This window comes from Monodelphis domestica, chromosome 1 (genome assembly GCF_027887165.1).
Source record: "Monodelphis domestica isolate mMonDom1 chromosome 1, mMonDom1.pri, whole genome shotgun sequence".
NCBI classification, from domain to species: Eukaryota; Metazoa; Chordata; class Mammalia; order Didelphimorphia; family Didelphidae; genus Monodelphis; species Monodelphis domestica.
Genome location: NC_077227.1, coordinates 672,527,850 through 672,554,421, shown reverse-complemented (window position 1 = coordinate 672,554,421; position 26,572 = coordinate 672,527,850). Strand labels below are relative to the sequence as shown.

The following is a 26,572-nucleotide window of genomic DNA, read 5'->3' as shown; positions in this document are numbered from 1 at the left end:
GGACCATGGGTCTGGATGGGTATACTTTATTCAAAAGAAACAGAAGGGGGAGAGAGGGAGAGAGGGAGAGAGGGAGAGAGAGGGAGAGGGAGAGAGAGAGAAAAGGATAGCATTGTACAATAAGGAGTACACCCATGAGAGAAAATCCGGGAAAAGAAAGGATGATAGAATATTTGGATAAAGGACAAAAAGACAAAGAAAAATTATCTTGTCATTGCAGCACACTACTATACTATAAGGATGATATTAGAAATTAAGTCTTGTAATATTAGTTTAGAGATAAGAAGTAGAGAAGCCGGAATGAGAAAGAATTAAGAGTTTCAAACAAAGCTGAGGCAGAGTATCAGTTTCAAATCTAATGGTTTTTCTGTGGCAGTTGGTCTCTGGGTGTGGCAGTTGGCAGTCAGCCTCTCTGAGGGCTTGGAGAAGGTAATATATTTGCCCCCGCCCCCGTCACTGTCTGAGTTAGAAGGAAAGGAGGGAGTTGGGAATGACTCTCTGGGAGGTAGTGAGGAGTTTCTCTCTCTCTCAGAATCCTAACTTGGTTCTTGCTGAGTGAGACTCAGCCAGCTGGTCTTTGTTATTTTTATAACTTGGAGGCAAATTAAGAATTATAAAGATAATAGTGTTTTAGTTTATTGAAGAATAAGGAATATTTGGGTTAGTCAGATTTGGAAGGATAGTGTAGCCTGTGGACATAGGAGAAGTGGGGTTCCTTGCAGAATCAGGGAGTTTTATTTGGGTAGAGTTAGAATTCCTTAAGAGTCCTTTTATCGTCATATTTTCAATAAATATTTTATTTTTTATAACAAGAGTCTCTTTAGCATCTTGTGCCTGGCCCTGAAGAGAAGTTCATTTATGAGCTTCGCTTCACTTATATAAGCTGAAGAGCAACAACTTTGTGAGAGCAGCAAGCAGAGTATCTAAATCAGTTTATAATCAATAATCAATCTATTGCCCTTATTAGTTTTACAGGTCTCACTTTTATTTTTAAACTACAGAACTGCCAGACAGAAAAAGAAGAGAAGAGCTTAGGAAAGAAATGACAAGCCTAGAACATTAGCATGATATAGAATCATGGAGAATTTCTAAATCCCTGTGAATTTTAAAACTACTCCACTCTACTCAGACCTTACTTTAGAAGATTTGATCTGGCTATTTCCTTATTTGTAACAATGGAGGTACTTGGTATAACAGAATCAGGTCTTGGGAACTCTACATTGCTCCACCCTACTTAAACAAGGTCAGGAATGTCTGCACCCATACTCAAGGATTAAGTATCTAAGAAGATGGCCTTCAACATATATGTGCAGAAACAGCTGACAGACCCCTGGGCTGTCCTAAGTCAAGCTAAGCTAACATTGGTACAGATGAGAAGCAGGAAAGTGACATAAAATTGTCTATATAGGGCACGTGACTTCCTCTCTTCACGCTCTTTCCCCAGAGAGGTGGCTCTGGCTGGCAGTGTGCTAAGCATTCCGACATCTTGGCGTAGTGGCAGCTCTTTGTGTGGGTTTTGGGGGTGAGTTTGCCCTTGAGCTAATTCAGGTTCAGGCATCTTGGCTGAGCCCTCTTGAAGTTCAGGCTGATTCCTTCCTCCTTTACTCTCCAAAACCTTACCTTCCTAGAGCCTCTAATCTTCCCCCTGGCACAAGCCAGGCGGGAGAAATCCTACACCCTTTCCTTCTCCCTTCTTCTTAATTTCTTTGCACTATATAAATTAAATCACCATAAATTTCCAGCTGACTTGGGTATTTTTTTTTATTTGGGATATCCATGGTGACCAAATAATTAATATAGTTTAGGTCACAACGCTAAAATTATCCTTTATATCCTACATCTGCTAGAATTTGTTTTGCCAAAAAAAGATGATAAATTCTTGACTGTCCCAAAGGCAATGAGGGGGCAAAATGGATAAAATGCTAGACATGGAGCCAGGAACATGAAAGTTCAAATGTAGCCTCAAACCCCTGTTTGACACTGGGCAAGATATTTGTTTGCCTCAGTATCCTCATCTGCAAAATGAGGATAATTAATAGCACTTACTTTGCAGGGTGGTTGTGAGGATCAAATTTGATAATAAATGGAAAGCTCATACTACTACTACTACTACTACTACTTCTACTACTACTACTGCTGCTGCTGCTACTACTACTACTACTACTACTACTATAAGCATCATCATCATTAATGACTTTTAATGATAATTTTATCCTTCAGAAGACAGAGAATGCAAAAAGAGGAAAGTCTATTGTAGATCTGACTAATGAGGAAGAACTGCATGTTGAAACAGATATGATGAGAACATTTGGGTGAAATGATCACTCTAATCTACAGTTCAGAATAAAAACTAAAATCTTCCTAACACATTAAGGTTGGCAAAACACATTACAATGTATTACCTCATTTGATCCTCATGATAATCTGTGAGATGAGTGCTATTATTATCCCAAGCTGACATGAAAAAACTGAAGCAAAAATTAAGTGATTTGCCCAAGGTTACACAACTAGTAAATCTTATCTGGGGAAGGATTTTAAACCATGTCTCCTAATTCCAAATCCAGGCTTCTATTCAGGAATAGGAAAATGAGGCATAGTCTTAAACATTCACTTTAAATATGGGGAAAACAAATTTCAAAGAGCTTGGAGGAAAGATAGCTAGGATCTTACGGACTAAAACGCTTCAGAGGAAGTCAGGCCAGAAGGAATAAGAAATGTCCAAGTGTGAAATTCTGAGGGAACAATTCTAATAAAGGTAAGAAAATGTGATTGTCCAAAGAAACAAATCAATGTAAGTGAACAGGAGACTCATAGATCACTTTAGATTTTTTTTAAAATAAATGTATAGGAAATGGAATCAGGTCTAGATAACAAAAGAGGACTATAAGAAGATGGCACAGACTCATAAAAATGGTATCAGAAATTGTTAAAAGGACAGAACGAGCTGAGGCTGGTGAGAAAAGCTAAAGAAAACAAAAAGGGTTTTGTTGTTGTTGTTGTTATACTAGAAGAAAAAGGAAGACCCAAAAGGAGCAGGACCTTTGCTCAGGGAATAAATGGGACAATAATAACTGGGGGGTGGGGGGGGTGGAAGGTAGAGCTTTCAATTTTTATTTTGTTTCTGCTTGCCCTGCAAAGGAAAATCACTATTACACTCAAAATAATATTACTAACAAGAACTAGATGATGATATAATCATATTAACTCAAAAACAGCTGGATAGACAGACTCAAAGTAGTTGTTAATGATTCAATGTCAGTTTGGCAAGGTCTCCAATAGAGGAATCTATATATGGCTATCAATGACCTGGATATCCATAAGGCATAGGTGATATGCTCATCAAATCTATAGACAACACACTACTGGGGAAAATAGCTCACACAGTAGATGGCATACAAGGTCCAAAAAGATTCTGACAAGCTAACACACTGAGCTGAATCTAAGAAGATGAAATTCAATAAGGATAAATGTAAAGTATTAAGCTTAGGTACAAAAAATGAGCTTCAACAATTGTAAAATGAGAATTTTTTAAATTTATTTTTAATTATCACAGATAGCAAACAATTTTGAAACAGATTGGGAGGTGGGGTGGGGTGGGGGGGCAGGGCAGGGAGAATGTTAGTGAATATAATAATAAGTGAATAAGCTTAATATAAGTCCCCAGTATGATTTGCCAGCCAAAAGAGCTAATAGTCTTGAACTACATTAGGAATGCTACAACTTGAAGGAACAGAAAGTGACAGTGCCACTTTACTCTGCCCTTGTTAGATTCCATATGGAATATGGTGTTCAGTTGTGGTATACCAAGTTCTAGTCTACCAAGAAGTCCATTTTAAGCCAGAGTGTTCAGAAAAGAGCAACCAGAACAGTGAACGGCCTTCCTCATTAGCTCATATCAGAGAATTACTAACTGAAGGAATTGAACCTGGAGAAAAGAAAACTCACATGGGACAGGTTAGCTCTATTTAAAGACTGTCATGAGGATGAGCAAAACTTGTTCACTTGACGCCGAAGGACAGAAACAGGAGCACTGACTGGAAGCTGCAGAGGCTAATTTCAGCTTAATGCTAGGAGAAATTGCTAACAATTAATCTGGCCAAAAGTGGTTTGTCTTAAGAAGTAGGGGACTCTTTCCTTAGAGATCTTCAAATAGAGGATGAATGACTGCCTGTCAAATATGTTATCACTAGTAGGGCAGTGAAGTGGCACAGCAAATAGCTCAAATCCAGCCCCAGGCACTTACTAGCAAGTCATTTACCCTTATTTGATTCTGTTTCCTCAACTGTAAAATGAGCAGGAAAATGAGCAGGGAATGGCAAACCAAGTTAATACCTTTGCCAAGAAAACCCCAAATAGAATCACAAAATCAGATAAGACTGAAAATGATCAAACAACAAATGTCATGTGTGGCTGCTGAGGTCCCATTTTATACAAAATCTTAGTGACTTGCCCAGTATCATACAACTGGAAGTGTAAATAGCATGAATAAATGCAATTTTTAGCAATCTCCACAAACGATATAATTTAAAACTATAGTTTGGCTTAAATGGCTAAAAAAGAAAAAACCTAAGGTACCCCAGGAGCAATAGTTGAAAGGAATTTTAATATTCCACAAATATTAAAATTAACTCTACCCAGATTGTAAAGATTAAAATTGTAACCCCTGCCTATTTTTAGATTTCATCACCAAAAGTATATTACCCTACTTAAAAGTTGAGTATGGAGATCTGCCCATTTTTAGATCTAATCACCAAAAGTGATTATTATTAAGTGGGAGGTCTGTGACCCAAGTGTGCAATAGTGGGTGAAGAATCAGAATTAAACTAACTGCCCCATGGCAGTCTTAAAGCAAAGCTTCAACTGTGATTGGTAGACATAAAATTAGGGGAAGACATAGGAAGTGACACAAAATAAGCATCTTTAAAAAGAGTGTCACTTCCTGTGAGAAAGAGTTCTTCATTCTTTGGAAGTGGAGACTGGAGACAATTCTTCATTCTTTGGAGTGTTGGCTGGACCCAAGACCCTGCTCCTGGTGAGGCTATTCTAAAATCTCTTTCTTTGAACTGACACGAAGTGAAAAAGCTGACTCTTAACTGCTGGATTTTCTGAAAAAACTAACCTCAGGAGAGATTTACCTCTTGAGAGAGACTTAAGATATCTTACCTTATCCTCTCTCTGATTTTCTTACTTCACTCTTTCTACATTTTGTAAATAAATCTCTTTTTCCTGGCGACCACATTCTTATCAAATAACCAGTCCAACCCTTTTAAAATTAATAATCACTTTCCCCCCTTACAATTCAATATAAAAATATATACACAACAGTTAATAAACCCTGGACACTTGATTACTGACTCGGTTTCCCTATTTTTAATTTACCCTACAATTTGATCCCCAAAGCAAAGAATTTATAGGAACTGTTGTGGTTCAGAACATGTGGTTTATGCCCAACTCTTCATGACCCCATAAGCCAAAGCATAAAAATACAATCCATGAGGTTTTCCTTCTCCAGTGGATTAAGAAAAATAGGGCTTAGTGACTATTTGCCCAGGGTCACACAGCTAGTAAGTATCTGAGACCAAATTTGAACTCAGGTCTTACTGACTTCAGACCCAAGCAACTATTTCCTAAGTCACCTCGCTGACTTCTTATAAACAGTAACCATTCAAAATGTTCAGGGTCATTTATCTGCTTTCCCCTCTAGCAAAGTGGTTACACCTATTAAGAGAGAAGGAGAAAGAAAAGAAAGGGGGTGGGGTTCTAGCTACAAGAGATAAGTTCAACTTTGAAGGTAAGGGACAGGTAGGTTGCTATTTCTTTAAGGTAGCTCAGTGTACTCTGCACATAATATACAATCAATAAATGCTACCAATTTTTGGCCTAGGTGCCAACACAGCAATAAGTTTTTAAAAATGGAGGGATTGGTGAGCAGACAATATCTTTTTTTAAGTATAAAAACATTGTACGAATTTTGAAGGCTTTTTTGTCCAAATAACTAAGCATGGGACAAAAGAATAATTAAATAAATTATAAAATGCTTATATTCACTACTCTATCTTGCTCCATGCACAGCATGCCAAATGTCATCATTAAGGATTTTGCAAATGTCATATTTAAAACTATATAACTTGAATATTCTTCTTCCTTCATAAGTATGGAATCATGAAATTTTTCCCTCAAAGTCATGAGGGTAGGAGGGAAGGACTCCTGCTATGTTATTCTGCTTCTTCCCACTTGAAGTGAATCTTGTTACCATAGTAACCTGCCTTGATGTCACAGAATTGAATTCTGCTGTTCTCACAAAATACTGAGGCACAAAAATTCTGTTTATACTTTTTGGGGAATAAAAAAATAAATATTATCTATAACCAATAAACTATTTGGCTTGTCAAATACCACCAAGTCTTTGTAAAAGTAATGCTCATATTTTTCTCACCTGGGGAAAAAAGGTCTAAAAATTAGAAAAGGTGGATATGAGACTCCTCTAGGAAGTGAAAGTAGATGACCCAAAGAGCAATATAGACAGGCATGGTGGAAGTGGATAGGCTATAAAAGGTTACTAACAAGGAATTATGCAGTGAAATCCAAAAGTTATCTGTGAGATATGTACCTAGAAAAGGAGATAGGGAAGAAGCAAGAGGTAATGAAAACAGGTAACTCGTCAAAACAACTCTAATCTCTACATGAAGACCCCCAATAGCCAAAAAGAGGGGGAAAAAGAAAGAATCAAGAATTTTTAAACATTCTCTGAACACTGACTACTGAAGCTTTAAAGATGAGTGACTAACACAACTAAAGGAATTCAACAAGACCAAATTCAGTGTTGATATTTTTAAGTTAAACCAGAAGACAAAAAGTTATAAATCAATAAAAGAATGATTCACAAGCCTTTCTTTAAGAATGGCAAATGGTAAAAGAATGGCAAATAAAGGAATTGGCTAAGTTCGGTTTATCAGAAGGTAAAAGTAATGTAATAGAAAGGCTGCAAGGCTTGGAGTCAAAAGATCTTGTTTCAAATCCAGAGCCTATCACTAGTTACCTGTGTGACCTTGGGAAAAATCATCACTTTTCTAGGCTGGTTCTTCATCTGTAAAATAAAGCACTGGATTAGATGACCTCTGAAGATCCTTTCCAGTCTTAAATCTACTGTCATTCTATGTTCTGCACCAAAAATCAATAACAACAACAACAACAAATTTCATAAGATGATCATCTTATACTGCAGTACTCAAGCAAAAAAAAAGGCTCATTATCTTTCTCCAAATCCTCCCCCACCCCCCACTACTTTTCTAACATCCCTATTACTAATGGTAAGGATATCACCAGTCTTCCAGTCACCCAGGCTTACAACTCAGGGTCATTAACTCCTCCCTCTCCTATCCCAGTATCCAATCAGTCCAAGTTCTGTCATTTCTTCCTTGGTTCCCTTCTTTCCTCAGGCACTGCCACTCCTTGGTGCAGACCCTCCAGATCACCTGCACTATTCAAAGAACTTTCAGATCAGTGTTTGAATCTCAAGCCTCTGAAATCTACTCCACTTTGCTATCAAACTGACCCTCCTAAAGTGCAAGTATGAGTGAGTCTGAAAACCTCCCTCCCCCAATTCAATGAACTGCAGGGGCTCCTTATTACCTCCAGGATCAAATATAAACTTCAATTTGACTTTTTAAAAATCCTTCATACCCTGGCCCCTTCCTACCTTAAATCTCACTCTCTTCCACATACTCTACCATTCAGTAATGCATGTCTTCTCACTCTTCCTCAAACATGCCACTCCATCTCCAGATTGGGTAAATATATTGGAGGTCTTCCATGCCTGGAATGTTCTCCCTTCTTGTCTCCACTGCCTGACTTCCTTGGCTTCTTTCAAGTTCCAGCTCAAATCCAACCTTTCTGCAAGAAGCTTTCCCAGGCTAAGCATCTTGGCAAATGGCTCAAGATTAAATCTCAAGGAGCTGGAGGCTCTTGAATAGTCTCTGTGGAGGATCATTTAGGCAATTTCTTTCTTTGTATGCTCAATATGTAGTCTAGATCAGTCATAACCTGGTGTTTGTGGAGAGATTTCTGAGAGCCTATGAACATGGATGAGAAAAAATATACCTTTATTTTCCTTATCTCCTAACAACTGGAATTCAGCATTTCCTTCAATTTTGAATTTTAAAAACCCACAACATAAAAAAAGAAGCTGCCTTTTCAGGTCCCCTTAAGTGCTAATGCCTTTCTTCTATATATTAATTTAGTTATATATATATATATATATATATATATATATACATATATATATATATATATATGATATCTCCTCCATTATACTGTGTACTTCTTAAGAACAAAGGCTGTTTTTTTGCCTTTCTTCATATCACCAGCACTTTTCACAGTGTCTGGAATATAGTAGACACTTAATGCTTGTTGACTTAACCTGATACTTGGTGATTTCAATGCAAAAAGGACTATAGAAATAGATAGCAGAAATTGTTAGAAAATGTGATTTAGTAGCTTGTAGACACCATAAGTATCTCACAATTCATTTTGAGAAAAAATGCAGGAAGCACTGAGCATAGTAAGAGAGAGGAAGAAAGGAAGGGAGGGAGGGAGGGATCTATGTTGACAACAAATTTATGAATTGGATGAGTATAGTCAAAAAAAATTTTTTTTAACGAATTATCATCATGTAACTGTCAGATCAGAGTGAATGAAATTAACAATGAAAAATGTTAAATGGATGAGGAGAGGACAGTGATACTAACTATAACTGTTCCTAGGGAAATTTAACTCATGTACATCAATGGACATAACAAGGAACCAAATCAGAAGTCGGCCAACAATTGATCCCCTTGCCAGTTGCTAACATCTGGTAGCATCTATATTCAATATAAAATTAATTATAAAATCTCATATATAGTAGAAAAAGAAGGAAAAATAAATTTAAAGCAAGCTTGGCAAGAGACCTAATTTAAGCAAAATCATCTCATCATTGTTCCAAAAACCCAGGATTACAACTTTGAAGCAATCCTCAATTCTTTGCTCACTCTCATCTCCAGATTGTCAACTGTCAAACCTCTTCTATTCTATTTCCATTCTACCCTCCACAGCTGCCAAACTGATATTCCTAAAGTACAGGACGATCATCCCTGAACTCAAAAAAACTGCAGTGGCTCCCAACTGCATTTGGCATATAATACAAACCTGTTTGACTTTTAAAACACTTCAAAAACAGAGTTTTAACCTAGCTGACCAGTTCTGATCGATTTCACATTATTTCCTTTTATATGTTCTGGATTCTGGGCAAAATGGCTCAAATTACTCTTTTCTAAACACAGTCCTCCTAACTATTCCCTCTAGCTTAACTCAAGCACCACTTCCAAGACATTGATCCTAATTTCAAACCTCTCAAAATTTACTGTGTATGCTACATGTTTCTCTGTATAGATGCTATTTCCACCTAATGAAATGTAAGCTCCTTCAAGGCTGGAAGAGATTTATTTGAATTTTTTGGTCTTTGTATCAACAGCATCTAATTAAGAACAGTGCTGCATATAAAATGTGTTATCAGATTGCATACTGTCTCAGAGGTGGAAGATGGAAGAGGAAGGAGAGAATTTGGAACTCAAAACTTTAAAAATATGAATGTCAAAAATAATGCAAATGAATCAGTAGTCTAAAAAAAGTATGCAAATATTTGCAAAAAAAAATCCAAATAAAAGTGAACACAATAAGCCTAATAGTCGTAAAAAATTTTTTAAATAGTTCTATATACTGAGTAGATACTTGATACTTTTTTATATCAAACTGAAAGCATTTAAGGATGAAATTGGAACAAACTGAATAGGGAAAATTTCTGCAAAAAAATCTTTATAACAAAATTTTTTGACCAATAAGAACAAAACATCTTATAGCATCAACGTCTGAGGTGTGCTCCCAGAGAAAATGGAAATAGCATCAACAAAAGCAAAACTGAGAAAAGCAACTGGCCTGGACCAATTATTCATGCTAAAGTATGAGATAATTAAGAAGGGAATCAAAGGATCAAGTCATAAAATATCCAAAGAGGAGACTATCAAAAGATGGAGGGGCAGAAAATTACACTCTCATTATCCCTGGAAGACTATCAAAACTATTAATCAATATGCCTTTTTCCGTCTATAGCAAAATTTTAATAATCAACAACTAATACAGAACAAAACAAGCAGACCCAGAACCATATACCCAATAACAGTGTAAATTAAAAGTTCAGTCAAAAGAAATAAAACTGAGAAACTTAAAAAGAGGTTCCAGACAAAAGACATAAGGAAATATATCCCCTCCTCTCAGAACTGATAGATCAGGAACTAAGAGGTCAGAGTTTTGTTGTCTGCACTATCAGATATGGCCAAGGTATCATGTTTTTGTGGCTTTTTCCCTTATGATAAATTTTTGAGGGGGGAGAATTGAAATTAGTGGTGCAAAGACAAAAGGCCTTATTCATTTTTTTGAGGGAATCACAAGCAGAACTAGGAGAGTAATTCACATAAAACACCCTATAAAAATAAATAATTCTGAAAGACTTAAGATTTCTGATCAACACAAAGATCAGGTGTGATTCCCAGAAGATCAATGAGAAAGCATGACACAGAGGTTTCAGATTCAAAGTGTAGAATGAAACAGACATTTTTTGATATGCCCATTGTGAGAACTTGTTTTATGTGACTATGCATATGAAGAGTTTGGGCTTTTTCTTTTTTTCTTAAACCCTTACCTTCCATTTTGGAAACAATATTGGTTCCAAGGCAGAAGAGTGGTAAGCCTAGGCAACGGGGGTTAAGTGACTTGCCCACAGTCACACTGCTAGGAAGTGTCTGATGCTACATTTGAACCCAGGACCTCCTATTGCTGGGCCTGACTCAATCTGCTGAGCCACCCAGCTGCCCCTTCTTTTTTTATTCAATAAAAAGAATGGAAAGGAAAAAATGCGCCACTGTTCATTTAAATTTTTTAATTTAATTTTTAAAGTAAAAATAGATTTAAAAAAATTTTTAAATAATCTATTCAAATATCCCTGTCATGGTATCTTTAAAGAGAGTGTTACAAGTAGACAAGCAGGCTTTCACAAGTGATGTATCCTAACAAATCACATGATTTACTAATAAATATAAGACCTCTTATTTGCCCAAAAGTATTTATAGCAGTTCTTTCTGTGGCTGCAAAGAATTTGAAATTAAAGGATAGCCATCAACTGGGGAATGGCTGAACAAATTGTGGTATATGATGGTGATGGAATACTATTGTGCTATAAGAAATGATGACCAGGATGATTTCAGAAAAATCTGGGAAGTTATATGAACTGATACAGAGTGATGTGAGCAGAACGAGGAGAACATTGTATATAATAATGCCACAAGTTCAGGGCCTGCCTTGTTAACGGCTTCAAGGGTTCTCAGGTCTGTGTCATGGCAAAGGCGTAAATAATGGATGGAAGATAGCTATGTGTGTCAGTCTGGGGCCAAACTTTGCATGGAACTGTTTCCTCCAGGCCCAGGGCTAATTTATCTTTATACCCCAAGGATTACATACTTTTTGGCACACAGCTACATTATTCAACATGTTCAAATGCAGGTAATTGGATAAGTGATACAATAACTTTTAACAAATTGTCTGATTAACACTCTGTGAAGACAACTGACAAACACTGGTCAAGCTGACAGATCAAAGGGGTAATAGAAACTATATAATTAAAAATCTGTTACCTTAAAAAAGAACTACATTTCCTGGGAGCCCACAAACTTCCTATCATTATGTACTTCCTGTAGATAAGGGATATTAGGCGGGGATGTGGAAGGCCCCACCTCTTTACTTCCTGTCCCAAGCCTGGTGGTAATAAGGCGGGCATTTAAACTGGCTGATCAGCCATGGGCATGTGGTCTTTATTTTGTATCCTCTTTATTTCTTAATTTCTAATGATCATTAATAAAACCCTTAAAATATAATATTTTTACTATTAATTTAATGAGATTAATTTTAATATAAATCACGTTTCTCCTGCCAAAGCTTTTCACCCACCCACACTCACAAACTCTGAGAGAACTCCAAACTCTCTTTGGAGCTGTTGCCTTTTTCTTTCCCTACTTTTTGCCAATTGCTCTCCCTACTGGCTGGGCTATTTTTAGCCAGGGGACTCTTGGGGGAAGAACTTCTCTCACTCATCTGCTTGAGCCCATGTTCCTCAATTCCTCACTACTGCCTCTGGCATTGCTGCCCCTGATTTCACTTGCTCTGCCTCCTGATCTTCTTGATTATGATCGTTCCTCCTCCTGCCCCAGCCCCAGCCCCAGCCCCAGCCCCAGCCCCAGCCCCAGCCCCAGCCCCAGCCCCAGCCCCAGCCCCAGCCCCAGCCCCAGCCTCAGCCCCAGCCTCAGCCTCAGCCTCAGCCTCAGCCTCAGCCTCAGCCTCAGCCTCAGCCTCAGCCTCAGCCTCAGCCTCAGCCTCAGCCTCAGCCCGGTCCCAGATTGCTGTTAGCTGCTGCTGTATCTTTGGAATTAATAAACTTGGAGCTGCTCTCCAGGCAACTGTAAAAACCAGGGTATATTTTCCTTGGGCAACATTGCTAAATCCCTCTCCACGTGGCTAGGGAACCAAACTGCTCCCTAGCATTTTACCTCAGGGGTAAGGGGAAGGGAAGAAGGAAGGTACTCTAACAAACAGGAAGTAAATTACAAGTATGGCACATTCTATGAAAGAGCAATGCATTACCTATTTCAAACAGCTTCCAGTTTTAAGATGTTTTTTCATGAGTGCACTGATCCTTTCAATTATCTTGCCTGAGATTCAGGGAAGAAATTCATCTCCCTACAACCCTTTGCCATTTGGACCTTCCTAGTCTCTAAGATTCACCCAGTTTGAGATTCCTCAAACCCATGTTCTCCCTCACTATGGGAAATACCTCTGACAAAAGGATCTGGATGGATAGAGAAAGGAACTTTAAAGAGTCTGGAGGTGAAAATTTTAAGCCTTTTCAGACTCCATTGTTTTATGAAAGTCTCTGAAGTGAATTGTATTTTGCCGATTGTATGTTTTAAACTTAATTTTGTTAAGTTGATATATTAATCTTATCAATACTATTCTGTTACACTGAATCATTTTAAATCTACTGTTTTAAATATTAGATATATTCTGTTACCTTTCCCCTATTACTATACTGAACAAAATATTGTAATGCTCATAAACAGCTTTTTCTTCCATTATGCATTTGTTAAGTGTCACATAGATGATGGATGAACTCAACCTGGCTAACAACCTTTGGAGAAGTTAATGAGCTAAGAATTTAAATAGTAATTCTAAGAAGTCCTCAGAAATCATTTTAATTAACTAGTGGTTTCTGAATGAATAATTTTTTTATATATTTATATTATAAAGAATGTTGTATTAAAGGTAGAGCAACAAGGAAATGTTCCTACCAAGGTGTTTCTATGAAGCAGGAAGTCAGAAAAATAGCTCCTACAAAACTCTTCAGTTTAAATTTACTTCCACTAGAACAATCTAGATTTCTTATTACTATTATTAAAATAATAAAAAAATAAAATTTTAAAAATCTATTTTTACTTTAAAAATTAAATTAAATCAGCCAGGACTACAGAAATCTAGTCCTGGCTTATGATTGGGTAAATGCATAATTGCTTAAATCACTATAATTGGGCCCTGATTCAAAGACCTGTTATAGGTTTATTTTTCCTTTACTTAGAATTTTTATACACGAGACTTTGATAGTCTATATTTCATCCACAAATTATTTTTGCTTTTATTTGGATTTTTTTTTTTGGTTTTGATTTTTCTTGCCAATTGATTCATATACCTCAAAACTCAGCCATCCATCCCTAAGTGATCCCTGTGTTTTTCAACACCCTCTTTGGGGGGGAATGTATTATTATCCTAAAATGCAAAGTTTAAATTCTTTTTGAGAGTAATTTTAGTATAAGAAACATGCTACTTCTCTGAATCCAGAAAGTGAACTATTTGGAGAAGGCACCATGAAGATGCCTCCATAGACCACACATTGCACCATAAGATCCAGAGTGAACTCTGGGATGTGGTAATTTGAACTGTGTGGAGTTGAATGCATTTTTTTTTTCCCCTATACTCTTACACAGAAGGTGACTGCTCCCTAACTGGCTTTTTGTCAATGCGCCTAGCAATCATTGGTTTTGTTCTCTTTTCCTTTTATCCCCAAATTACTGTAATTTCAAAATTGGTTATGTTTACAAGATCCATTGGAGACTAGTCTTCCATGGATCTCAGGGGTGAATGTATAATTGAAAATCTGTTACCCTAAAAAAGAACTACATTTCCTGGGAGCCCACCAACTTCCTGTCATTTTGTACTTCCTGTAGACAGGATATTAGGCAGGAACGTAGAGGGTCCCGCCTCTTTACTTCCTGTCCTGAGATTGGTGGTGATAAGACAGGCATGGATGATCAGCCATGGGCACGTGGTCTTTACTTCGTATCCTCTTTATTCTTTGATTTCTAAGGATCATTAATAAATCCCTTAAAATATAATATTTTTACTATTTGAGATTAATTTTAATTTTTACAAAACAAAATTCATTTTAAATAATAAATTATATTTTATATATAAAAAACAAAAATAATAAAACTAATCATTTTTCATAGTTTCATGGTGAGTTCCTGAGATGGATTTCAGTTGGTAAATCAAGTCACTGAGGCATGATGTACAAGCCTCTCCCTAAAGTGATTGATGTACTACTAGCTTACGAGAATTTGTTCTGTGCATGGGAGTGGGAAATTTCTGAGCACAGCTTTGTTAGGAGTTCTATGCATAAGCAGAAGTTCATCCATGATAGTCTTTTGGGTTTGGTTTTGAAAATATGATCTTTTAGTGGTATTCTAGGGGGTAGGTGTGCAAGTATTTTGCTCTTATATTATTTTTCCTGAAGCTGGGGAGAGAACAATAATCATAGCAGTTCTAATAATACGGGATTGTTAGAAGTCACAGAGGGGGGCTGAGTGGATGCCTCTATCCTGCCAAGGAGCCACTTTGTGACCTCCTGGCCTCCATGTGTAACCATGTCAAGGTATTTTGGCTTGATGGCTTCCAGCATAGTAACAGCAATATTGTACAATGATCAACTGTGAAAGACTTAGCTATTCTCAGCAACACAATGATCCAAGACAATTCTGATAGACTAATAATGAAAAATGCTATCCACATCCAGAGAAACAACTGATGGACTCAATGCATATCAAAGCATACTATTTTTCACTTTATTTTATTTGTATGTGTTTCTATTTGGAGGTTTTAGATTTATGTAAGTATTCTCTCACAACATGACCAATGTGGAATTTTTTTTTTAAATACAAGATATTACTATGCTTATTACTAGCTGCCCATAAGTCACTGAAGAGTGTTGGGCCTATTCTCCAATTGATAAATGGGCAAGGGACATGAATAGGCAATTTTCAGTTAAAGAAATCAAAACTATTAATAAGCACATGAAAAAAGTGTTCTAAATCTCTTATAATCAGAGAGATGCAAATCAAAACAACTCTGAGGTATCACCTCACACCTAGAAGATTGGCTAACATGACAGCTATGGAAAGTAATGAATGCTGGAGGGGATGTGGCAAAGTAGGGACATTAATGCATTGCTGGTGGAGTTGTGAATTGATCCAACCATGCTGGAGGGCAATTTGGAACTATGCCCAAAGGGTGCTAAAAGACTGTCTATCCTTTGATCCAGCTATAGCACTGCTGGGTTTGTACCCCAAAGAGATAATAAGGAAAAAGACTTGTACAAAAATATTCATAGCTGTGATCTTTGTGGTGGCAAAAAACTGCAAAACGAGGGGATGCCCTTCAATAGAGGAATGGCTAAACAAATTGTGGTATATGTTGGTGATGGAATACTATTATGATCAAAGGAATAATAAAGTGAAGGAATTCCATGGGAACTGGAACAACCTCCAAGAATTGATGCAGAGCAAAAGGAGCAGAACCAGGAGAACATTGTACACAGAGACTGATACATTGTGGTACAATTGGATGTAATAGACTCCATTAGAGACAATGCAGTGAACCGAACAACTTGGAGGAATCTATGAGAAAGAACACTATCCACATTCAGAGGAAAAACTGTGGGAGTAGAAACACAGAAGAAAAAACAACTGCTTGAATACATGGGTTGAGGGGATGTGGTTGGGAATGTAGACTCTAAATGAACATCCTAATGCAAACACCAACAACATGGAAATAGGCTTTGATCAAGGACACATATAATACCCAGTGAAATTGCATGTCAGCTACAGGAAGGGTGGTGGTAGGGGAGGGACAGAAATAATATGATTCTTGTAACCAAAGAATAATGTTCTAAATTGACTAAATAAATTAATCTAAATTAAAATTTTAAAAAAAAGTTAGGTTTAACTATCCAAACAGGCAAAAACAAAGTAGATGAAAAAATGTTCCATTAACTCTATGCTGCGCAATTAGCCAGCCAAACAGAACTTTCCCATTGTTCTATATGGGACAAAAGCAGAGCCCAGAATTAAGCAGTTTTCTTAATGACTCACTTATCCCTAAAACAAAGGTCAATCTTTTAACATTTGTACTCTTTTTTTTTTTTGATGCTGTAGAACTACAAAATAATATAATGAAGAACTGCAGTTGAGGAACATCCAAAGAGCAACAGAGTGGCAAATGGCAGACATGAAATCTACTGCTCACAACAAAGGAGGATTGCTCAAAGAAATTATGATAAAATTGAAGAAAAGTATGACCGTGACTTTGTCAGATGATTTCACTTAATTGTTTTCATTTGTTACATGTGAAGGCTCATTGAGTGGGACTTGGGGAATATTATCCAGAAATGACTCTGATTTTATAAAAACAAAAAGGCAGCAATAATTAAACTTATTTAAGGGAATGAAAAATCAATGTGATAAGAGTAAGATATGAACGATACACGGGATCTACAGTGTAAATAAAATAGCCCTTTTGGACCAACTTTAACAAGCTAATGGGAACAAATAAACAAGAGTGGCAGTGGATGATGGATGGGTAGGTGGTTTTACAATTGCATAGAAATCACCAGGCACTGAAGTTCCAAGTTTATAACGCCTACATTTCCCAAAAGTTGAAACACCAAAATCACATGGTTCAGGAACATAGCAAGATGTGAGACTGCTCTATTCTTCCTCTTTAATTTACGATAATCTGACAGTACTTCTTAAATTGCTCTTTCCCTTCTTCATGCATCTGGAAACCAAGAAAAAAAAATCCAAGCCCATTAATGGAAGGTTGGGATTTAACATTCCTTAAAAGGAAAAGTTTACCAACCAAGAGAATTTTCCCCCTCCTTTAAATATTCTCAAATAATTTAACATTCAAAGTACTGGCTACAAATTACTTTCTGGTTACTCCAAGTAATATAAAGAGAAAAAAGTCAGAATTTGGAATGAGGTATTGATTATACTCCCTCTTCTCCCAATTCTTCTGCATGTGTACGTATGCCATTTATTTCTCTGTATTTTTGTCGTTTCCACCAATGGAATGTAAGCTTCTTGAGAGCAGAGATCTTCTTGTATCTCCAAAGTCTTAACACAGTTCCTGGCATATAGTAAGCACTTAATAAATGCCTGCTGAATACAATAATCCAGGACAATTCTGAGGGACTTATGAGAAAGAACACTATCCACATCCAGAGAAAGAACTGTGGGAGTAGAAACACAGAAGAAAAACAACTGCTTGATCACATGGTTCGATGGGGATAAGATTGTGGATGTAGACTCTAGATGATCACCCTAGTGCAAATATTAATAATATGGAAATAGGTATTGATCAATGAATGACATATGCAAAACCCAGTGGAATTGCTCATTGGCTACAGGAGGGGGGTGGGAGGAGGGAAGGAAAAGAACATGATTCATGTAACCATGGAAAAATATTCTCTAAATTAATTAAATAAATGAACTTAACAAGAGAGAAAAAATAAGTAAATAAATAGAATTTATAATACAGAGTAAAAAAATAAAATTGGCTAGAGTTGGAGACCAGCGAATACTTCGGAAGGGCAGACCCTCTCCCTCAGCTGATAAGGCTAGAAGTTCTACTGTTGTACAAGGGAGTGAACCTTATTTACCCTATTTCAAAATGTCAAATTTTAACAAATGAAATGAAAATTTCAAGGCTCAGGAGAAGTAATAACCCCCTTCTCTAACACTTGATCTCTGACACTTAAATTAAGACTTGCATTATCCCTTACAACAATCTATAAATTTCAGAAGCTCAGACTCATCTACAACTAAGCCCAAATTTCAGTATGAGCTGAATGAATCTGACTCTAAGCAAGGCTCCACTTCCATGCTTTTGAACTAGCTAACATCTGTTCCTGGAATGCTCTAGCCCATCACCCATATTTAGACTCCCTAACTCCCCAAGACTGGCCCAGGAGGTCTTCCCTTTTGCTAATGCCTCTCATTAATGTTATACATAACTTGTAGATACCTACTTGTTTATTATGTGGTCTCCTTCCCCTTTGCCTTTTTTGGTATCCCAAAGCTAATATTTTCATACTTCTGAAGGTTACTGTTAATTTTTTTGGAAGGTGAGGATATTTTGGCCTCAAGTCCTTTTTTAGATCCTTCCCCAGAGTGCTCTTAGTCACAAGAGTTAACACTACTTTGCTCCTGCTGTCCAGTTGTCAAATGTGAACAAAAACCTTCCTTAAGCATCTAGTTATGAATAAGGATAGAGATCAGACCTGTACTTTCATGGATATAGAAAATTCCTAGGTGAGAAAATTTCCTCTACCAATGCAGGTAAGCACACATTTGCACCTTATAGTCTTATAGATTTGACACTCATACAGCCAAGTATTTCAGAGGTAGGACTTGATCAGGATATTCCTGGCTTCCAGGCAGGCTCTCCTCCTCTAGATATCTAGTGTTTACTTATCTAGGATAATTAGTTAAAATAGGAAACTGTAAGAGAGCCTGCTTCTCTCCAGCTATTCCTTTGTCTATCTCTTTAGGTGGAGTCAGTGTCCCTTTGTATACAGGTATGAGCATTGCAGGGTCTTTTTTCCTATCCCCACCTTCCACACTTATCTCAGTAATTTTCCATTTCTCCTTATTCCTCCAATCTATCCTGTTTCCTAGTAACATGACAATGTCTTCCGAGTCCTGAAAAAACAATTACTAGATCCAACTATCCCTCATCCCTGTTAACTATGGTCTTATATATCTTCCTCCCTTGTATAGCTAAACTCCTTAAGAAAACCCTACAATCAGTGCCTCTATTTCCTTTCCAATCTTTTTCAAACTGTAAAAGCAATTGAAATTTGTTGTCTCCAAAGTTACCAATGATCTTTTAATTTAACTTAAGGTCTAATCAAATGGTTTTTTCTCAATCCTAATCCGTCTTGATTTTTCTGCAGCTTTTCGTACAATTAATAATCTCCTTTTCTTTCATATTTTCTTTTCTCTACATTTCCATGCCACTGCTCTATCTTGGTTATCCTCCTACCTATCTGACAAATCCTTCTCAATCTCTTTTGTTGGATGATCAAGTCTACTAATTATGAATGCTGTCTAAAACTCTGCCTTGGGTCCTCTTCTATATTATTTTGGTTGGATCCAGCTTCTACAATTTCAATTACTATTTCTATCCAAATGAGTCTCAGTTCTACTTCTCCAGGCCCTATTGGTGATGTGTGACTGGATCTCCAGAGATTAGGACCTGGACAACCATGAGCATCTACAACTCAACATTTCCAAAACAGAATTCATTATCCTTCTCCCAAATCCTCCCCTCTACCAAACTTCCCTATTATTGTTCAGGGTACTATCATCCTCCCATTTCTCAGACTGTCATAATCCATGGATCATCAATGATTCCTCATTCACCCTCAGACCAAATATTTAATCTGTTGCCAAATCTTACACTTCTACCTTCACATTTCAAATATACATCCCACTTCTTTCCACTCACATTTGCCTCCCTGAGGTAGAACCTATCACTTCACAGCTGGTCCACTGAAACAGCCAAGTCTCTCTTCACTTCAGTCCATCCTTCACTTAGCTGTCAAACTGTGGCACAGTGGATAAGGTACTGGGCATAGAGTCAAGAGGGTCTGAAATCAGGAAGATCAAGTTCAAATTTGGCAACAGACATTTATTAGCTATGTAACTCTAGGCAAGTTACTTACCTGTTTGCCTTGGTTCCTAAATTTTAAAACAGGGATAATAATAGTACCTACCTCACAGGATTGTCATAAAGAACAAATGAGATATCTGTAAAAAAGTACTTCGTACAAGGCCTAAGCACATAGTAGGCACTATATAAAGGCTTATTCCCTTTTCTTCTTCCAAGAGCAGGTCTGACCATGTCATCCTTCCACCCTTCAGTCAATAAATTCCAGGGGTGCATTCTGGAGGGCAATTTGGAACTATGGCCAAAGGGCGATAAAAGACTGTCTGCCCTTTGATCCAGCCATAGCACTGCTGGGTTTGTACCCCAAAGAGATAACAAGGAAAAAGACTTGTACAAGAATATTCATAGCTGCACTCTTTGTGGTGGCCAAAAATTGGAAAATGAGGGGATGCCCTTCAATTGGAGAATGGCTGAACAAACTGTATATGTTGGTGATGGAATACTATTGTGCTCAAAGGAATAATAAAGTGGAGGAATTCCATAGAGACTGGAACAACCTCCAGGAAGTGATGCAGAGTGAGAGGAGCAGAACCAGGAGAACATTGTACACAGAGATTGACATACTGTGGTACAAGAGAACGTAATGGACTTCTCCAATAATGGCTTTACAATGTCCCTGAACAATCTGCAGGGATCTACGAGAAAAAAAACTATCCTCAAGCAGAGGACAAACTGAGGGAGTAAAAACACCTAGGAAAAGCAACTGCTTGACTACAGAGGTTGAGGGGACATGATCAAGGAGAGATGCTAAATAAGCACTCTAATGCAAATACCAACAACAAGGAAATGGGTTTAGAGCAAGGACACATGTGATACCTAGATGAATTGTGAGTTGGCTAGGGGAGGGGTGGGAGGGTGGGGGGAGAAAATTATCTGTTTCCAATGAATAATGTATGAAAATGACCAAATAAAATGTTTTAAAAACTAAAATAAATAAATGAATGAATGAATGAATGAATGAATAAATTCCAGTGGTGTATGTCTATGTGTGTAGGTTTAAGTATGTACATACAGAATAAATAGTGGGCATATAGTTGTTTGCATGTCATCTAACCCATTAGAATGTAACTCCTTGAAGGCAGGGATTAGGTTTTTGTGTTTCTATGCATCTCAAGCACTTCACATGGTACCTGAGCATATAATAAGTGATTAATGAATAAATACTTGTTGCCTGACTTCACTGGACAACTCCTTTTATACTCTGACCCCAGATGGCTAGCGGCTATAAACCTTAAAATTTCTTAGACTTATGAATGTTGGAAAATTCCCCATTGGGAATTTTCATACTTGAAAAAAATTTCTACTGATAGTAAGAACTCTATTGGAATATGAAATTCCTTGGCATGGGAGGATCCTTCTCCTCCCTACTTAAGACTACTTTAGGACAGAAACCTTTTGCTAAACAATGGAAAGGGCTTTGACCTATGCTTAAGCATAGAACAGGAAGTTCTTTTGAGTCATGATTGATTTTAGAATTGATACAATAGAGATACTTGGAATGACAGAACCAGGTCTTGGAAACTACAATCTCCACCCTACTTAGAGTAACAGGATTTAGGAAGGGCTGCAGCAAAGATCAAGATTTAATTATTTGAGAATATGACCTTCAACAGACATATGCAAAGGGGGGAGACCTCTGGGCGGTCCTGGGTTAAGCTAGAGCCACCATTGGCACAGGGGAGACATCGACAGTGATTGGTAGATGTGAGAACTGAGGGGAGGGAACTTAGATTGTTGGCTTAAAGATAGCAGGGTCTGAGGACTGAGAGGGAAGTTGATGCTCTGAAGGAGGTCTGAGAGGAGAGAGGTCCTGGAGGGAGAGCTCCTGGAGAGGTCTTGAAGGAGGCAATGGAAGGAGAACTCAGGAGGAGTCAGGAGGAGAATTCTCTGGAAACATTTCTTGAAAGGAGGCTCTCTTGAAGGTGGAGCCTGAGGTTGGCATGAGAAGCTTTACCAAGAGAGATCTTGGGTGAGTGATAAAACCAACTGACTGATTTATCTCTTAGGACTGAGGTCTAGGCCTTATTGGCTTGAGGCCCTTCATTCTTATTCCTTTCTTACTTTCTCTCTTTTTCTATTGATTAATCAGTGTATTATAAATTAAATTTCTCTATAAAACCCAGTTGGCTTGGGCATATTCATAAATTGGGAATATATTCCCTGGCGACCATCTTATATTTATATAAACTCAAGACACAGTAGAAACATATTTCAGTGGTCATAATTGTTATATATTTCCCTTGCTCCCAAACATTTTAATTATCACAGTTTATGGCTCCCACTCTCTTATCTACAACTATTTAACGCTCAAAACTATTTTAAATCTAATAACGGCCCTTGCCTCAAGCACAGATTCTTGTACTTTTCAAGTTATAGCTCTACTTTTAGAAACCTAATCTTACTCCATTCTGCAAAAGAGACAGAAAAGAAGGATGAGTCTGGGGGCAAGGAATCCAGTCAAAAGGCTGTTGAAATAGTCTAGGCATACAGAGTAAAGGACTTCAATTAGTTGTTGGAAGTTAGATAGAAAGGAAGGGATCACAAGATCAAAGATTGAAAACTGAAATGGCTTTCATCTAATCCAACCTCCTCGTTTTTAAAATAAAGACCCTGAAGTCTGGGCAAATCATATAACTTGTCCAATGTCAGGGGTGGAACTTGGACACAGATCCTCTGACTCCAAATCCAATGGAATTATTCAACCAGAAAACAGTTTTATAAAAACCACCCAAACCATTTCTTTCTGTTTTTACAGAACACAGATAGGTTACATCTATATCACTGGGAGGAAGGAGTACTTTCATCAGTAAGATCACAGATCAAAAGAAACATCCCAAAACATAACATACTACTGTTTCAAAGGTAGTGTGTTAACTCAATGGCTCCAAAGGGTAACCAGGCAAATATCTACACCATGTAAAAAGCAAGGAGTTTCCTTCCCACAGTGTAATATTGTTATAATCATTGTCTTTTTAACCCAAAAACCAATTTCCTTCCTACGAGGTTGACATGCATTTCTTAATTGCTAAACCTAGTGGTGGCACCGCATTATTGTTCATCTTTCTTGAGCTCTATGGCAATGAGTTTAACCCTATACTCTCTGAGTTACCTTAACATTACTCTCTGAGTTTCCCCTGACCTTCTCAAAGTCAAATTTTACTTTGCTGAATTATCATCCAGGGCTCTATCCTTTGTTTCTCTCTAGAGACTCCTTTTTGGTAATGCCATTAGCTCCAAAGGACTCAAAAAAAAATGTAGATTACTTCCAGATCTATATATCCATTTCATCTCTCTTAGGAGCACCAATTAAATCAGCTATTGGAGTTCAAAATCAGTATGTCCAAAACAGAATTCATCCTTTCCCCAAACCTCCCCACTATCCAAATTTTCCCTCCAAGGGCACTGCCACATTTCTAGTCCTACTAATTATCAACTTCAGTATTATCCTCAATATCTGTCTCACCCCACATATCCAATTAGTTGCCAAACCTTAATATGACCCCTTTTCCTTCACTCATATAGACAATACATTAGTTCAAGCCTTTATACCACTCATCTAAACTATTGAGTCCCCAAATTACTCTTCCTGTTCATGTCCTTCTCCATTCCAATGCATTCTCTACCCAGCAACCAAATTCATTTCCCTAAAGCACAAGCTGAGTATGTAAAACCATGTGCCCCTTCTCTCACCTCAAACTTTAGTTTTTACCTCTAGGATCAAGAATAAACTCTTTCATTTGGCAAGGAGAGCTCTTCACAACCTAGCCCCTTCAATCTTTCTAGTCTTCTAACTTAATATTCTTCCTCTCATTCCCATTTCCAATGTATTATACTGGGCAGAAGCCTTGCTGGCTACTTACTGTACCTCATATGTGACAACTTATTATCTATCTCCATGTCTTTGCAATGGATGTCCTCCACGCCTGAACACATTTCCTACTGAGCCAACCACCAGCACTACCTTCTTCACATTCCTTTCCTAACTCTTCCTACAAGGTGTTCTCTCTAAGCCATTATATATTATGATGTTCTGTGTATATATGTATTTATATATTGTGTCCCTAATTAGAATACAAGTTCTTTCAGGAGGGTTTGTCACTTTTGTCTTTGTATTCCCAAGGCTTAGCCAAGTGCCTGGATCATGGTAGGTATTTAACAAAGGCTTCTTGATTGAAGTGAACTGATCCATAGGTTTAACATTCCAAATGATTATCTGTAGTACCCAAAAAGAGATCATTAACCTAAAAAAAATTCCAATTGCTAACCACTTTTGGAAATATGTAGTTTTAAACATGGATACTTTGCCTTCCTTACCACCACCATTATCTCTCCTCCAAGTAATAATGAAAGATAAAAAGCACTGTTAATTGTAAACAAGCAATTCTGCCTGACCCACTCTCTGAAAACAGGTCTGAATCTCAATGAGCTCAGAATAAATATGGCCAGAACATGGGTTAGCAATGAGAAAATTTGAGTATTTGAAAATCCAGAAAGAGGGATTCCCAAATGTGAAAGGTCTCGTGTACTTTACCTTCCTGTTTGCCTTTACCTACTCATGCTCAAAACAAGCCAATGCAATACAGAGCACATATATAATTAGGATTAGTTAGTAAAGCTAAAATGTTTAAAAATAATTTAAGAAGCTAGTTTTAATAAGAATCAAAGAAACTGAGATAGTCAGGTGGCTTAGTGGATTAAGAGCCAGGCCCAGAGATGGAAGCTCCTAGGTTCCAATCTGACTTCAGACACTTCCTATCTGTGTGACTCTGGGCAAGTCAAATGACCTCCACTGCCTAGCCCCTACCACTCTGCCCTGGAACCAATACACAGTATGGATTCTAAGAAGGTAATGGTTTAAAAAAAATCTTTGAATTAAAGAAACAAGAAGTTTTTCTGGGCAATATGGGGATGAACTCTACCATATCTTGGACAAAAGCTAATGATAAAGAAGTAACACTGAACTTGGCATCAGAGGTCAGGTTTGAATCCTGCCTCTACTATTTACTAAATGTATAACCCTAAGAAAGTAATTTAACTTCTTTGGGCCTCAGTTTGTCCACTGAAAAATGAAGATGTTGGCTAGAATACCTCATTAAGATTCTTGAACTCATTCCAATAGGTCCCAAAAGTTTATCACCTTAAAAATAACACTTTTTGAAGTTGTCTGTGTCAAAACCACAACTGACCATAGAAAATATCAGTCTTTGCTCTTTGGAGTTTTCTAAGGAGCTGGAATCTACCTGTTTACTCTATTTTCCCTAGGAGATGTCAACAAGGGACTTGAGATTTCTTGATCTCTACAGATATGCCTTAGGACCAGATAGAACCTACTTTACCTCAATAAGAGTAAACTTTTCCTTAATGACATAAGACCTTAACACAACTATCTGACTTGTTCCCAACTGTACTTTCAACTCTGACCTTTCAAGAATAGAACCATAGTCCTTTATACTTTTAGTAATGCTACTCTCTAACCAACAAATTGTTTGGAATATTGCAGGACACTCATGCTTCAGGGAATTGTTCTAATTAATGACTTCTAGTATCACTACCAATTCCTGAGATTCTATAATTGAATATGACACTGCTTACCTAGTACTGATATGCACTAGTTCTATATCTACTTGTATTCTGAAAAACTAATTCTAACTTTTAATATCAAACAAGTAAATATTTAAGCAACTACTAGTGCCAGGCACTGTAATAGGTGCTAGGAGGTACAAGTATAAATACTGCTGTCCTTTATATCAAATGTTGTTTGTTCATAGGAGGACCCCTTAGCACAAATCTTCATATACCTTCACCACAAGGAAAGAGTACTAAAATCAAAGTCCTTCAAATTCAAATTCCAGCTCTGTCATTTGTCACCTTTGGACAAGTAGATTGGCCTTTCTGGGCTTTTATCTATAGCAAGTCGTGGTCATCCTCATCAATGTCATCATCATCATCATCAACATCCAACCTCCTTCAAGTATTCAGTCCAGCTCTAAACATGAGCCAAAAACCTAAATTGGGAATTCATTTAGGTAAAAGAATTCAAAAGCAGAAAAGACTAGTCATTCCCACCTTAGCATCAAATGCTTAATCAGATACAGACTAAAGTAAGGGTTAGTCATAGTAAAAGAAAGGGAAGAGAGGGAACCTGGAGAGAAGAAAAAAATAATAAAAGGAAAAAGGAGTGTGAAAAGAGGAAAGTGATAAACAAGGTCAAGACTGCCCTCCTTGGCTGGCTACTCATAGGATCCCTCCAGAACCTATTTCTCATACACTTTTATTCTCTCGGCTTAGTTTTTCTGTCTTATTGTTTTCGCTGGCATTTCTAGAACTCTATCAAATAAAAGCAATGACAATGGCCAACCTTTTTCTTACTGGA

The 26,572-nt window shown here is 37.3% G+C and overlaps 1 protein-coding gene across 4 annotated transcripts in view; it reads right to left on the bottom strand.

Moving 5' to 3' along the window:
• Positions 1–26,572, bottom strand: part of ATL2 (atlastin GTPase 2) — an 84,733-nt gene that overhangs the window by 38,060 nt on the left and 20,101 nt on the right. Inside the window, exon 1 of one of the 4 annotated variants that reach the window (XM_056794215.1) lies at positions 7,040–7,061. The exons of the other annotated variants lie outside the window; for them this stretch is intronic. The gene's annotated coding sequence lies outside the window, so the exon portion shown is untranslated. Of the gene's footprint in view, positions 1–7,039; positions 7,062–26,572 lie in introns of those variants that run through there. 4 annotated transcript variants of the gene reach the window in all.